This window comes from Symphalangus syndactylus, chromosome 6 (assembly GCF_028878055.3).
Source record: "Symphalangus syndactylus isolate Jambi chromosome 6, NHGRI_mSymSyn1-v2.1_pri, whole genome shotgun sequence".
In the NCBI taxonomy this organism is placed as follows: domain Eukaryota; kingdom Metazoa; phylum Chordata; class Mammalia; order Primates; family Hylobatidae; genus Symphalangus; species Symphalangus syndactylus.
Genome location: NC_072428.2, coordinates 70,981,072 through 70,996,524, shown reverse-complemented (window position 1 = coordinate 70,996,524; position 15,453 = coordinate 70,981,072). Strand labels below are relative to the sequence as shown.

General features: G+C 37.8%; 1 pseudogene; it reads left to right on the top strand.

Moving 5' to 3' along the window:
• The first annotated feature begins 3,032 nt into the window (after nt 1-3,032).
• On the top strand, nt 3,033-14,712 carry LOC129485311 (putative tripartite motif-containing protein 64B; annotated as a pseudogene).
• The last annotated feature ends 741 nt before the right edge of the window (nt 14,713-15,453 follow it).

Sequence of the window (15,453 nt, the reverse complement as noted above, 5' to 3'; positions counted from 1 at the left end):
TATGCTAACATGGTAGTGTGGCTTTTTTAAAAAGGACAAAAAAACACAATAGATGGTTGACTAATCACAAACAGGACTTTAAGGATCACAGTTGTGCTATCATTCATTATGATATATTAAAAATTCAGCACTTACTTGTAATGTGCCTTGAGACAAAGCATTTAGCAACTTGATTTCTCAGATCTCAGTTTCCTCCTCTGGGAAACACTAATATCAACTGTGTGTAGTTTATCTTGAAGAATTAGAAAAATTGTAAGTAAATACTTTATTACCCAGCACTATTGCTGTGGTTATTTTATCGTTGTTACTGTTGTAGCATTGAACCACTTACCACTTTAGGTTATTTGTTCGAAGTCAAATATTATTAATTAACACATATTTCATAAACCAGTCTTTTCCATTCTATTTATTTATTTATTTTTTAAAGGATGGAGCCTTGCTTTGTAGCCCAGCCTGGATTGCAGTGGCATGGCATGATCTCAGCTCACTGTGACCTCTGCCTGCCCGGTTCAAGCAATTCTCCGGCCTCAGACTCCTGAGTACCTGGGACAACAGACACGTGCCACCATGCCTGGCTCATTTTTTGTATTTTTAGTAGAAATGGGGTTTCACCATGCTTTCCAGGCTAGTCTCGAACTCCTAACCTCGTGATCCGCCAACCTCGGCCTCCCAAAATGCTGGGGTTACAGGCTTGAGACACTGCGCCTGACCATAATAGTCTTTAGAGTTGATTTAATGTGGAAGTTTAGTTGACAAGTGGCTGTTTCAAATTGTTAAATTAGAAATATTCAGTGTTAGAATTGTAGAGTGCCCTTATGTTTCTCTTCCATATCATTTGGGCAACTAGTAAACAGTATACTGTTTTATCAACAGGTATGTCATCTATGCTTCAAGCAGCCACAGCAAGTATTCAGGGGAGTCATTTCCAGGAGTTTCTAATGTTCTGTTTGATATTGAAAGGAAAGTGGACCCATGCAAGGCTAAGGGAGGAGTGAAGAGAAAGCTTTGTTGCAGCCTTCACTGGGCAGGCAGCTTCAGAGGCTTCGAAACAAGTAGCCTAAGAGGATTCCTTAGAGAACCCATATTGAATTTGTGTGGTATGTCACTCAGAAAGAATCATGATGGGTATATTGATGTATTTTAAAATTAGTATTTTAGAAATAAAGATGGATAGAATATATAGTTATGTCAGTGTTCATATATTTGTCTGTGTATACATTTTTTCTTTTATTTTCTCGTGGATTAAAAATAAAAAAATCAAAATTTATAATTATACAAGATTATTCTGAAGTAGAAGAATCAAAGTCAGTATTAAATCCAAGGGGAATGGACAAATATCGTAAAACTCTCATCTGGTATTTTCGAGGAATCAAGTCTAATGTATCCATGTCGCTTCACACATGGGAAAACATCAGTTTGTCATAGAGCACACTGCGGAATATGCGCAACTGCTCCAAGCCAGAGGTCTCACGCTCTGCCTGGCCTCCCATGGCTGAGAGGATCACTATCTCAGCGCACTAGTTGGGACACTGATTAAATTACACTTTTAGTATATGTAATCACTCTATAGCATAAGAAATCATTATTTTGTATTAAAATATTTTATTTACGTAAAAGACTATAATACAACACACAAGTATAGAGAAAAATAGTAATGAACATTTGTGAACCTACTAGCCATGTTAAGAAAATAACATTTCCAATATGTTTGGGTTCCCGTGCACTAATGACAGTTGTGCTTTTTCACTGTCTTGAATTTTGTGTTTATCTTTATTTCCTCTGTTATTCTTTATAATTTTATCACACATGGCTATATTATTTACATGTTTTATGGTTTGGCTTTAGGTAGTTTTAAACTTTTTAAAATAAAATCATACCATGTATAGTTCTGTGGTACTTGATTTTTTTCCACTGGTCTTTAAGTGTTCAGATACATAGATAAGTAAGTAGATTGATAGATAGATAGATAGATAGATAGATAGATAGATAGATGATAGATAGATAGATACATAGACACATAGATACATAGATAGATACATAGATAGATACAGGCGGATAACGTTTATTCAAATGAAAGGAAGATTCAGGGTCTGTCAAGACAGAGAAAACATATAATAATGTGAATAGGGAAACTTAATATAAAGAATGATTAATTATAACAGCATTTGAGCAAGGAAATACTGTGTAGTAGAACGTAAGAAGTCTAAATAATACGTGATGAGCACATATAAGGAATTGCCATTGTTTCCAGGGTGAAGTTGGAGTAGCCAATGAAGAGTCCCCTCACCCCTTGGCCTCACTGAATGTTAAGAAGTCGCTGTGCTGTTGCGCTTGAAAAACTTGCTTTAAATCCACACTTCAGAGCTCCCCAGAAACTTGCCTTCTGGGCCACTTGTAATGCTGTTTACAAAGAAATGTCATGCCAGACAGGCTCCACCTCAGATTTGGCAAAGGGCAGTATCAGGAGAAGCTCGTGGCTGCTCAGTTCTCCTCGCCACCATGAACTTCAGGAAGTGGATGCTATAGCAACTGCCTGAACTACACAATCTGGGCATTGGTGTATCCCTGTATGCCCTCCGGGCCAGACACTGGAGGTGTCATTTCCAAAGCAGATTGGAAGCGCATTTTTGGAATTTCTCTCCAATGCTTTCTACTCACACAGATTGACATTTTAACATGTGGCAAAGAAAAAAATATTTAAAGAGTCCAGATCTATTTATGTAAACAATCAAGAGTGAGTTTGTAGTGGAAACCCAAAGTTGGATAAATGGTGCACAATGATATATATTTGTTCATTTTCTGCTGTTGTACATTTGGAGTGATTTTTGTATTTTGATTTTGTGAACATGTCTCCTAATGTAAATAGCCAATAGATTCTCTTTCCAGACAGTATCTTCCGATAACTGGAATGTCTGGGTTATAAAATTGGTGGATCTGCAATTCTATTGGGCAATGCCACAGCGCTTCAAAGTAATTTTATTTATTTATATTTCCACTGACAATGTAATCATGTTATACAAAATAATAGAAGTATGGATGATTGTGGCAAGTTAAAGAAATACAAGGAACTCACCCTTACTAGAATCCAAGGCATTTGTGGGAAGAACAATTCATACACTGAGCACCAAATACATCAAGTACGTTTTGGAAGACATCAAGAGGAGTGTAACTACTTTCTTTTAGTTTATCAAAATCCCATAATAAGGTTAAGCAGGTAGGAATATAGGCACATTTCCATTTCAGAAAGCATTCTGGCCTAGAGAGAATAGAAGGATGTCAACCCAGGAAGAGAACAGAACTAATATTTTGTGTGTGTGTGTGTGAGACAGGGTCACACTCTGTCACCCAGGCTACAGTCAGTGGCACAATCCCTGCTCAATGCAACCTCAGCCTCCTGGGCTCAGGCAATTGTCCAGCCTAAGACTTAGCTGAGGTTACAGGCATGCACCCTCATGCCTGTCTAGTTTTTGTATTTTTTGTGGAGATGGAGTTTCACCATGTTGCCTAGCCTGGTCTTGAACTTCCTAGCTTGACCGGTCAAGCCACCTCGGCCTCCCAAAATGCTGAGATTACAGGCATGAGCCACCATGCCAGGCCCCACAATCTTTTCTCATGACAACTGCTGTCACTTAGACTTTACTATCAGAAAAGATAAGACTAACCTCATCCTTTGGGTTTCAGCTTAGGTGTCATTTCTTTTAGGAAGACTTTTAGGATGACTGTCTCTTCCTTTGTATGAACTACTAGACCATGAGCTCCTTAAGGACTTAGTCTTGGTTTTTTTTACACTTTTTTTTAAATTTTACTTTAATTTTTGGGATACATGTGCAGAACGTGAGGGTTTGTTACAATTTTGGCTCCAATCTCTACCAGTAAGGAGAGTCCATAGCAGACATTTATTTTGTGAGTAATCAGAGTAGCGCACATAAGAGACCCTCTGAGACATTCTGTGCTTTGAAAAGAAGAGCTGCACTGCACACTAGGTTTTCCACAATGCCTTTGTTATGGGGTTTGGCCGAGCATGCCCACAGGGTTTTTGTGATGTCATTGATAGAGGGTTGGACAGTATGGTAGATGTAGGACAGTGTGCATATTATTATTCAAAAAAGTGGACCAAAGCCTGCACAATACTTGAAGGCTTTGTCAACTTTCAATCAATTCTGCCAGCATGCAAGAAGCGTCCCCCCAAAATATTGTATGTAATTTGGTGGCTTAGGAAGATACTTTGGCAACATATTTAATGTCACTGAAAGGAAAACAGTGTTCAGGGACAGACTGCCTGGTTTCAAACCCTAGTTCTCCTACTTAATTAGACTATGCCTATGGACAAATTATTCAGGTTTCCTGTTCTTACGTTTCTTAATCTTTAAATGAGTATAAAATATTATTTATCTTATGGGGTTGCTGTAACAATTAAGTAAGCTAGAACATGTGAAGCACTTAGAACAGTTTTTAGCACAGAATTGGTGATCAATAAATGTCTGATATTTTCACTTAAATGACAGAGTATTTTTTAGTTACGTAAGGAAATACTGCCTTTTCTCTCTTACCTACCCTGCATGATAACATATTTGTAGTAAAATAGATAACTTTTTCAGCTTCTAGCACTAAAATTTGCAACTATTTTTTATTCTTTCATATGCATCTCATAAGTTGCTTATTGTTTATTTCTGTCTAATACAGTGCAGTCTACAAAATGGAGAATCAAATTTTTACTGAGAAGTGAGAATACCAGAAAGTCTTTCTTCTCTACACTTAGGTAGATAATATGCAACATTTTAAGAAGTGTTTGAATCTGTTTTCAAAGAACAACATTTGTGGAAATGTCTGCATATATATATATATCTATGATTACCTTTTCTTAACTTTATTGGATATATTTTTTGAAGCATAATGCTGATCAAATGACACTTCAGAAAACATACTAATTTGCAGTGCCATGGACTGATTAAAAAGACAGCCACTTCATCTTTTTCTGGGATATGCTGGCTTTTATGAATTTTATAATTTTTTAAATGTCTCTTAATATATAAATGGCGACTTTTATATAGATTTCTACTTTTTCAACTTCTAGCAAGGTTTGTTAATTTTAAGTTTACAGAAATGACCTAAATCCCCAAACATTAGATAATTTATGAATATAACTATGTATAAACATTGGTGATTTATTAAATCATGGTAAAAGACAACAAAATCTGTTAGTATGGCAACTGTGTTACAAATAACTTTCATGCACTATTAAAGATAATTATGGACATAATTATTGTGTAAATAACAGCCAGGTGCCATGGCTCATGCCTGTAATCCCAGCACTTTGGGAGCCCGAGATGGGTGGATCACCTGAGGTCAGGATTTCGAGACCAGCCTGGCCAACTTGGTGAAACCTTATCTCTACTAAAAATACCAAAATTAGCCACTCACGGTGGCAGACACCTGTAATCCCAGCTACTCGGGAGACTAAGGCAGGAAAATCACTTGAACCTGGGAGGCAGAGTTTGCAGTAAGCTGAGATGGTGCCATTGCACTCCAGCCTGGTTGACAGAGGGAGACAGCATGTCAAAAAAAAAAGTAATAATAATTATTATTGTGTAAATTAATTATTATATAATTTTAAAAATATGAATACATAACATTGTTATAGATAGTTATGTACATATATATGTAAATTTTCAGTTTTACAATTATTCAAAAAGATGGATAAATAAAAAACAGACTTTATTTTCATACAAATCCATCATTAGGAAACAGTCATAAAATAGTAAAAAAAAGAAAAACAGCTAATTATATCAACCATTATATGTACAATTTTGTGAAACACAATTAAGTTCCTTGTTATACTTTTTTAAACAAGAGAGTTACACAGCACAGATGTGTTGGTAATCCCAGTTAATGTTTTATCTTTGAACATATTCAGATAAATAACTGCTAGGCACTTAAGCAATTATAATTTTAAAACGGAGTGAGAAACAAAATTTTAAAGTTAGCATGTGGCCCGGTGCAGTGGCTCATGCTTGTAATCCCAGCACTTTGGGAGGCCAAGGTGGGCAGATTACCTGAGATCAGGAGTTTGAGACCAGCCTGAGCGACATGGTGAAACCCCATCTCTACTAGAACTACAAAAATTAATTGGGCGTAGTGGTGGGCGACTGTAATCCCAGCCACTTGGGAAGGTGAGGCAGGAGAATCGCTTGAACTCGAGAGGCAGAGGTTGCAGTGAGCTGAGACCAAGCCATTGCACTCCAGCCTTGGCAACAGAGCAAGATACCATCTCAAACAAACAAAAACAAAAACAAAACAAAACAAAACTTAGCATGTGATAATATTTGGTGAAATAATTGTTGTACTTAAAATACTTCTTTGAGTACCCTGTGTTAAGTCAACTTTCTTGCATCTCATTCCAAACTTCTCTGTTGAGCTTTGAGCACCCAAGTGTGGTTTTCAATACTTTATAAACCTAATCCGCCAATTTACCGGTTTCTATGCAATCTAATCCACCTCAGGAAGTGGGTGTGGGCTTTCGTGGGTCCATACACTTTAAAAGGGTGCTTGTCAAGAGACTTCTCTCTCCTTCAGTGAGGACCCAGTGGATTTGTGGCTGGGCTTTGGAGCACCAGGAGTTACTTCTAATCTGGATGTCTACAGAGCTTCTAGACTGAGACCATCCATAGTAGCCTTGTGAGTATAAAATGTGCAGCAAAACCATCATGCTCACTTTTACTCTTAAAAATACTTTAAATTTACCTGGCAGCATGCTTGGGTCTTTTCTAAGCAAACAAATAACCGTCTTAGTGATTTTATAGAAAATCAATATAAAGTATCTTCAGTTTGTAAGATATGGTTTGTGTTCCCTTGCTATTTGATTCTTTTTATGTGACTGTTTTCTGTATTGTTAGATTTTTCCTAAGTGTGAAAAGATATATTTCCATAGTTTCATGCAATGATAGAACCCATAAAATACCTAAAATGTTCATTAGAATGTGGGCATGTAGTAGTGGTTATAATGTACGCCAAAGTGAATGTTAAAAATGTTGAATTACTTTGAAAATTCTTGTTGCAAAGATCTTATTTGCTGTCTCTTCAAAATTTGCAGTTTGCAGATTAGATTTGAAAGCTGTTGAAAATAGATTTAATCGGCCGGGCATGATGGCTCATGTTTGCAGCCTAGCACTTTGAGAAGCCAAGGCAGGCATATCGCTTGAGGTCTAGAGTTAGACACCAGCCTGGCCAACATGGTGAAACCCGGTCTCCACTAAAATTACAAAAAAATTATCCTGGCATGGTAGTGGGCGCCTGTAATACCAGCTACTTGGGAGGCTGCAGCAGGAGAATTGCTTGAACCTGGGAGGTGGAGGTTGCAGTAAGCTGAGATCGTGCCACTGCCCTCCAGCCTGGGTGACTGAGTGAGACTGCATCTCAACAACAAAAAAAAGAAAGAAAGAAAGAAAATAGATCAATAGATCTAACCAAGTGGCAAGGGCTCCCAAGAAGCTGCAACTTCCAAGTCATTAAGGGGAAAGGTGAACTGGCGGCCACGCTTCCATTAACTGCATTTCTGGATTTTCTAGTGTAGAGTGGAAAACCCAATACATATCTAATTTTTTTTGTTATTTTAGAAGATAATTAATTGTTGATTAATCTTGTTAATTATTATAGGTGAAACATTGGCTATTTCAGAATGTGAAAGTGTTCTCTCTAATCATCTGAATTGACTATGGGAAAAAACTTTCCTAATTAAAAATAATAGATATTATTTACATTTAATGTATTGAAAGGAAGAGTTTTGATATTAAAGTTAAAACGACAAATTTAATGATTGATAATTTTAGGAGTTGACAGTCCACTCACTCTGATTAATCAATCTTAGATAAAAGCTACTTTATTTATAATTGTCTGAGCAAACTTCATAAGTGAGTTTGGAGGCAGGGAGTATAGAATAATACCATAGATACTTAGTGTCTTTCATATATTATCATCATGGAATCAGTGAGAGAGATAGCATGACAGAGACAGGATGACATTCAGAATGTGCCTCTTCGTTAATCATCTTATATAAGTGACTCAGAAATCATCCCTGCTTTTACCCTCTGCCCAGGCTTTAAGCTTGTCTAAGTAACTGGGAATGATTGAGAGCACAGCTTGTTTAACAAAAATGCCATGAGTACTGTTGTCTCATTTTCTCATTTGCATCACGGTTGTTCATATCCATAATTTCATACCAGTGAATTCAACTAATCTCAGATAAAAAATATTTAGAGGGAGAATAAAGCAGCTGTACTGAACATGTACTTTTTTTTTTTTGAGACAGAGTCTCACTCTATTACCCATGCTGGAGTGCAGTGGTGTGATCTCGGCTCACTGAAACCTCCGCCTCCTGGTTTCAAGCTATTCTCCTGCCTCAGCCTCCCGAATAGCTGGGACTACAGGCATGTGCCACCAAGCCCTGCTAATTTTTTGTATTTTTAATAGAAACGGGGTTTCACCGTGTTAGCCAGGATGGTCTCGATCTCCTGACCTTGTGATCCGCCCGCCTCGGCCTCCCAAAGTGCTGGGATTACAGGCATGAGTGACCACGCCCTGCCAAACATGTACATATTTTTAATCTTCTTGCTGTTCCTAAACAGTATGACATTACAAGTATTTATATAGCATTTACATTGTATTAGGCATTCAAAGTAATCTAGACATAAAGTATTCAGGAGGATAGATTTAGGTTACATACAAATCCCACACCATTTACTAATAAGAGACTTGAACATCTTAGGATCTTGGTATCTCAGGGAGTCCTGGACTGAATGTTCGATGACTATTGAGGGAAAACTTTATAAATCCAGCATGTTTGCGTTTACTATTTCTCAGTTTGTACTGGAACCAACTTATTAGACATATTGGACAGAGCTCAAGTAGACAAGGAAAATTGTCCACCAGCCTTTTTTTCCTTTTCATCGGGACAAATAAAAATAAGAGAAAGAAATTCTCACTTTCTTTATTTAATTTTCAGAAACACGGATTCAGATGCCCTGCGAGTCTCCCAGAATGAGCTCATTTGCTGCATTTGCCTGAAATACCTCATAGACCCGGTCACCATTGACTGTGGGCACAGCTTTTGCAGGCCCTGCCTCTGCCTCTGCTCAGAAGAAGGCAGAGCATCAATTCACTGCCCTTTGTGCAGACAAATCTCAGAGAAGCCCAACTTCAACACCAGTGTGGCACTCAAAAAGCTGGCTTCCCTAGCCAGACAGACCAGACCTCAGAACATCAACAGCTCACACAATATCGGTGTGCTCCATGAGGAGACTAAGGAGCTTCTGTGAGGCTGACAAGAGATTGCTCTGTGGGCCCTGCGCTGAGTCACCAGAGCACATGGCTCACATCCACAGCCCAAAAGGATGGGCTGCTGAGGAATGCAGGGTACGTGATGCCGCTAAGGCAGTGTGAATTATGTAGATTCCCAAATAAGAATGATGAGGGCCTATGATAATGACGGTGATGAGAATGCAGATGGTGGAGGGGGTGATTATTCCATGTCAATCATGACACATAAAGGTGTCCTTTCAATGTTGCTGACTAATTTGGCACTCTAATCATAGCTGTGTTGAGACTTCACTAAAGGAGGTTTCCTTGGAAACGTTGTTCAAACATATAGAATGGAGCTGTGGAGCAGGTGGCCAGCACCAAGAACACTGTTCAAAGTCAGGTTATATAAAAGCCAGTTTCTCAGAAAATTGATGATATTATCTGAAGGGTCCCTTAAAACTCTCTATTATGTTTCTATCACTTTTCACATCTAAATTATTAGAACCAAATGTGTTTAATTTGGAAAAATCTGACCACTCCACTCTAACTTAATTTATGTTTCTTTCAATGACAGCCTTTTTTTTATTGATAAGGGGATGAAATCTACTATATTGTCTTCATTATTGCTAAACTTCCTGCTTCTTTTGCAGGAGAAACTTATAAAGGAAACGGACTATTTATGGAAAATCAATCAAGAGACACGAAACAATCTAAATCAGGAAACTAGCAAATTTCATTCGTTAGAGGTAAGAATGAAAATGTTTTCTTTATTTTTATGCAAATAAACATGATATTAGCTTATAATTTTTAGCTAAATTCAAACTACCAGTTGAAAGATAGTTATTTCATCCAAGAAAATGTAGTGATTTCAATTGATATAATAGCAGTTGCAAACAGAGAAGCCCACACAAGCTAGCCAAATTAAATCTAGTGTATAGGTAAACGGCATGATGTCTATTCTAGTTCACATTTGAAGGTTGGTATCAACCTTTTCAGACACTGCAGATGAGACAACATTTCACTAAGTTTGGGTATGAGGAAGGTGAAAGCAATAGAATAGTATATAGAGTAAAAATATGGTAAAAGTAAAAAAAAACTGCATAATACGGTGTATGGTTAAATGTTTTTTAACATGTAGGCGAATCAGACATGGAAAAATCCTAAAAGAGAGATTAATAGAGGAAATAATTGACTCAGTAACAAATGTGAAGAAGCGTCACAGTGACAGAAACCAGGAGTCTTTATAAAGGCTTGATTTAAAAAGGGAGAGAGAATAGGAACATTGAAAAAGATGGACAGAAAAAGATAGCAAATATTCAAGACTCCTTGCAGGAGTGAGGCAGAAAGTTTATAAGTTGCTTGATTACACCCAGCATATAATTATTTGAAGTTTTCTATTGAGAGTGAGAACATGTAATCCTTTTAACCAAACGTCTCTGCAGCACTGTGTGTCATTAAGGAAGAGGATAATCAGTATTCAATATCAAAAGATGCATATATTTCTCGAAGAGGAGGAGCAACTGCATCTGCAGGCACTGGAAAGACAAGCAAAAGAGCTTTTCTAACAACTACAAGACAGTCAAGTGAGAATGACCCAACATTTAGAAGGGACGAAAGACATGTACAGAGAGCTGTGGGAGACATGCCGCATGCCTGACGTGGAGCTGCTCTAGGTGAGGAGGGAGGGTCCATCCTCAGAGACAGGAAGCCTTTGCTGGACAGTGCTGCCAGGACATGCAAATATCACCTGCATATGTCACTGCTCTAAGCTAAGTGACACATGCTGTCTGACTTCCACCATTTCCTTTCTCCATTCACTTATTACTGCATACTTTGGTAATCTTTGGGAAATTTTTGCCATTTTAGCTGATAACATATAACAAAGTTCTCTTCAATATAATTTGGAGTACTATCCACACAGAGAGATCATCCAAAATCATTAGAACTCTAGGCCAGGGGAAGGTTAGTAATAATCCATTTACATGCCCTAGTTCCTCCTCACTCTGATGTCCCAGACAACAGTGATTTGCTGAAGACATTGAGGGGTTTCCCCTTCCCTGGGCAAGATTTCTCAAAGCTGCTCATCAATGTCCATGTACTCTGTTTCTCATATGGTTCTCTGTTTTCTTTTAATAGTTGTCATGTGTGGTCAGAGCTTTCCTTGGAAATAAGGTTAGGAAATGAATGACACTGGAAACCTAGATATCCTTGCTTTACTCCACCATCTCTTGCTGAGCTCCTTTCTTCTTAATGCCCACTGATGAAGCTATTTATTGTTTAGTTGAGGTTCTGTTATTAATCTAGGCTTGAATGATTCCTTAGCAGGAAATAAAAAGATATACATTATTAAAACACTAAAACAGAAAGAAACAAGAGTGTGAGAAAAGATGCAGAAGGAAAAATCTCTCATAATTAATATTATCTTTTATTTTTTTGCAGGATGTGGGAAATGTATCAGCAAGGTGAGTTTACACTAAAAACAATGCTATTTCTGAAAAGTTTGTTCTCTTGTGAATGAAGGGCATGTATACATTTTGAGTATTAACATCGTTGTCAGGGGCTATTTCCAATTTTATTTCAAAAGACGGCCTGAGGTCTTCTTCTCTTGGGTCTGGAAAGTTTTCATCTTAAAATTTGTATGAATTAAAATATACATAAAAACAATTTGTCATTTGGAAGTTTGTTCTCCCAATCCATCCATCCTGACCAGCCATACCCCACAGATCTTAATACAAAATTACTCTGAGGAATCATAGTGGCATCTTCTACTCTAGAGGGGTCAGAGGTTAAAAAAAAAAAAGACAGAGGGAGGAGAGAGTTTCCCTAAGGATGGGCTGAGGAGGGATGTTTTGTTCCTAAAAGCATCAATGACCCGGGCCTGCTCCATCACCGTACACCCAGTTATAGGAAAGACCTCAGGAAAATGGTTGCCTCAGGACCGTCAGCAGCAGGGTTCTCAGGCTGGAATTAGACTCCTTTGATTTGCACAAAAGATTAAAGCCTTTTGTCTCAGTGAACATTCTTTGTTACACACTGACTAGCATTAGTGACAACTGCAGCCTGAAGTCCCAAAGGTTTTTGTCTGAGTTTTCTGCTCTCTGAAATATTCCCAAGATTTCTGCCTACCCTCAGGGGGTGTGATGGGCAGATGGAGGCAATGACTTTTAATGACTTTAGAAGTTGTGTAATGTGTGAGGATAACATATCTGGGGAAATTGGGTTTTTATGGAAGTAAAATTTAGAAAAAGTAACATCCTTATGGCCCCTAGAGTGTGGAATAAAATGTACAACCAGTTAACCAAAACGGGCAGAATTCTGAGGAAACATCTTATATGAAAATGTGATATCTTTGTATGACTGTGTGATTAACTCTGGGCCTGGAACTATAGCTGTGGCCATTTGTTTTGCAGGACTGATTTGGCACAGATGCAAAAGCCCCAGCCAGTGAACCCAGAGCTCACTTCATGGCGCATAACTGGAGTCCTAGACATGCTCAACAACTTCAGAGGCAAGAGCCAGCTGCTTGGCCGTCCAGCCTCAAATTATTTCTTTATTGGGTCCCTTGGTTGAGGCTTTTCCCACTTAAGTTTTATTAGTTTTGACATGTAGGTAATACATACTTTTCCAAAACATGTGCATCTTCTCAACCTTCATAGTAATATTACAATGATCAAAACTCAATTTCCGGACTTACAGTTTGATGAAAATGTAAAGAAAGATACATACTTTATCTGCAGAATAAGAGGACAAAGAATATTCAGATCATATAGTTATGAAGACACTGGTTCTCATAGTGGCATCAGAATTTCATATTTATTCAATTTAATTCAATTTTGAAGGCTTAGATTTGGCATAATGGTTTCTAATTCTTTCTATTCTATGTGCATTTACATGCCTTCTACAAGTAACCTTTATTATTTACAAAATCAGAACATTTTGATCAACAAAGAAAATGACTGAAATATCCATAATCAGAACAATTCTAATGCCATCAGATACATATCAAAACAAGTGAAAAGTGAGGGATCTGTGAACGTGGCTGAACCATGTTAGGCCCATTCTAGAGAGCAGGTCTAAGTAGCAGAGGGCAGGACCCCAGAGTAGATTGAATCAGGAGCTAAACAGATAATGTAAAGCCAGAGTATTCTTCTCAGAAACTTATAAATTTTACATGTGTTAATTTCTACCAAATTTTTTATGTTTGAGACTATAACAGGCGTTACTTACATTCCAATAAATTCTCACATCACAGCAAATTGATGTCTACCTGTTGATGATCTTAAACACAAATAATACAAGAAGATTTTTCTATTGAAGACAAAAAAACATTTTAGATATGTCCTGAAACAAACTATGCAGAGACAGACATTAAATCATTACTTCACCCAGTGAGATGGTCACATTTTTTCTCTATTATTTAAGTAATAATACATAATTGTATGTGCTGTAGTGGTGTAATAACATTTCATCTTCATGGATACATGGGGCTGAACTCTCTTGGCTTCCTTTTTTCTGTATTTTCTTGGAAGAAGAGCAAATGAAGTGAATAATTGGGCACAGAGCCTCTGTCCCTCATAGCACTCACTAATATAATATTTTTTCCTTGTCAGTGGATAATGCTCTGAGCACGGAAATGATTCCTTGCTATATAAGCCTTTCTGAGGATGTGAGATATGTGATATTTGGAGATGACCATCTCAGTGCTCCCGTGGATCCCCAGGGAGTGGGGAGCTTTGCTGCATGGGGAGCACAAGCATTCACCTCCCGCAGGCATTTCTGGGAGGTGGATGTGACCCTCTCCTCCAACTGGATTCTGGGAGTCTGTAGAGATTTCAGGGCTGCAGATGCCAATATCGTTATTGATTCTGACGAAAGTTTTTTTTTTTTTTTTTTTTTTTTTTTGAGACGGTGTCTCGCTCTTTCTCCCAGCCCGGAGTGCAGTGGCGCAATCTCGGCTCACTGCAAGCTCCGCCTCCTGAGTTCCCGCCATTCTCCTGGCTTAGCCACCCGAGTAGCTGGAAGTACAGGCGCCCGCCACTGCGCCCAGCTAATTTTTTGTATTTTTAGTAGAGACGTGGTTTCACCGTATTAACCAGGATGGTCTCGATCTCCTGACCTCCTGATCTGTCTACCTCGGCCTCCCAAAGTGCTGGGATTACAGGCGTGAGCCACCGCGCCCGACCAGAAACATTTTTTTTAATTTCCTCAAAAAGGAGGAATCACTGTAGTCTCTCCACCAACTCTCCACCTTTAATTCAGTATGTGCAAAGGCCTCTGGGTCGGGTTGGGGTGTTTCTGGATTATGATAACGGATCTGTGAGTTTTTTTGATGTTTCTAAAGGTTCTCTTTTCTATGGTTTTCCTCCTTCCTCCTTCTCTTCCCCTCTGAGGCCATTCTTTTGCTTTGGTTGTACATGAAAAGTTGGTTTCATGATGATTTATTTTGACCTCCCATATATGAGGCAAATAGTGTCCTAAGACCCTACGTGTGAGAGCCTGTGAGCTCATTGTAACTTCATGGAATGTAATTACTTTATGGTTATAAATGGGATAACCACCTTGAATGTGTACATTTGTTAATTAAGTTATTTTATTTAATAAATTATTGTGGAATCTTTACTAGAACACCAATAATTTTTTTGTACTAGTTTTGTTGAGGTTCATTCACTTACCGTGAAAGTCATGTTCTAATGTATTTAATTCAGAGATTGTTAGTATATCACACTTGTGCAGGCATCAGAGCTCTCTACTGCCTATGCACTTTTATCACTTCCAGAAGAATCCCAATACACATTAACATTTATTCTCCACTCACCCTCCCCCATTCCTTGACAGCACTTAATATAATTTTTATGTTTTTACATTCAGGTAAATAAAATCATACGATGTACGTTCTTTTTTAAATCTGATTCCTTTTTCAGAGAGTATGTTTTCAGTTTGTACACACTGTAAATCATTTGTCTTAGTTGTATATTTGAACCAGGCTGGGGTAGAATAATGAAGTGGTGGATATCTTATCTTACAAAGAATAAAAAGAGTGCTTATTTTCTTTTTTTTTTTTTTTGCTTTTTCTTATTTTTTTATTTATTTTTATTTTTTTAAATTATACTTTAGTGTTTTAGGGTATATGTGCACAATGTGCAGGTTTGTTACATATGT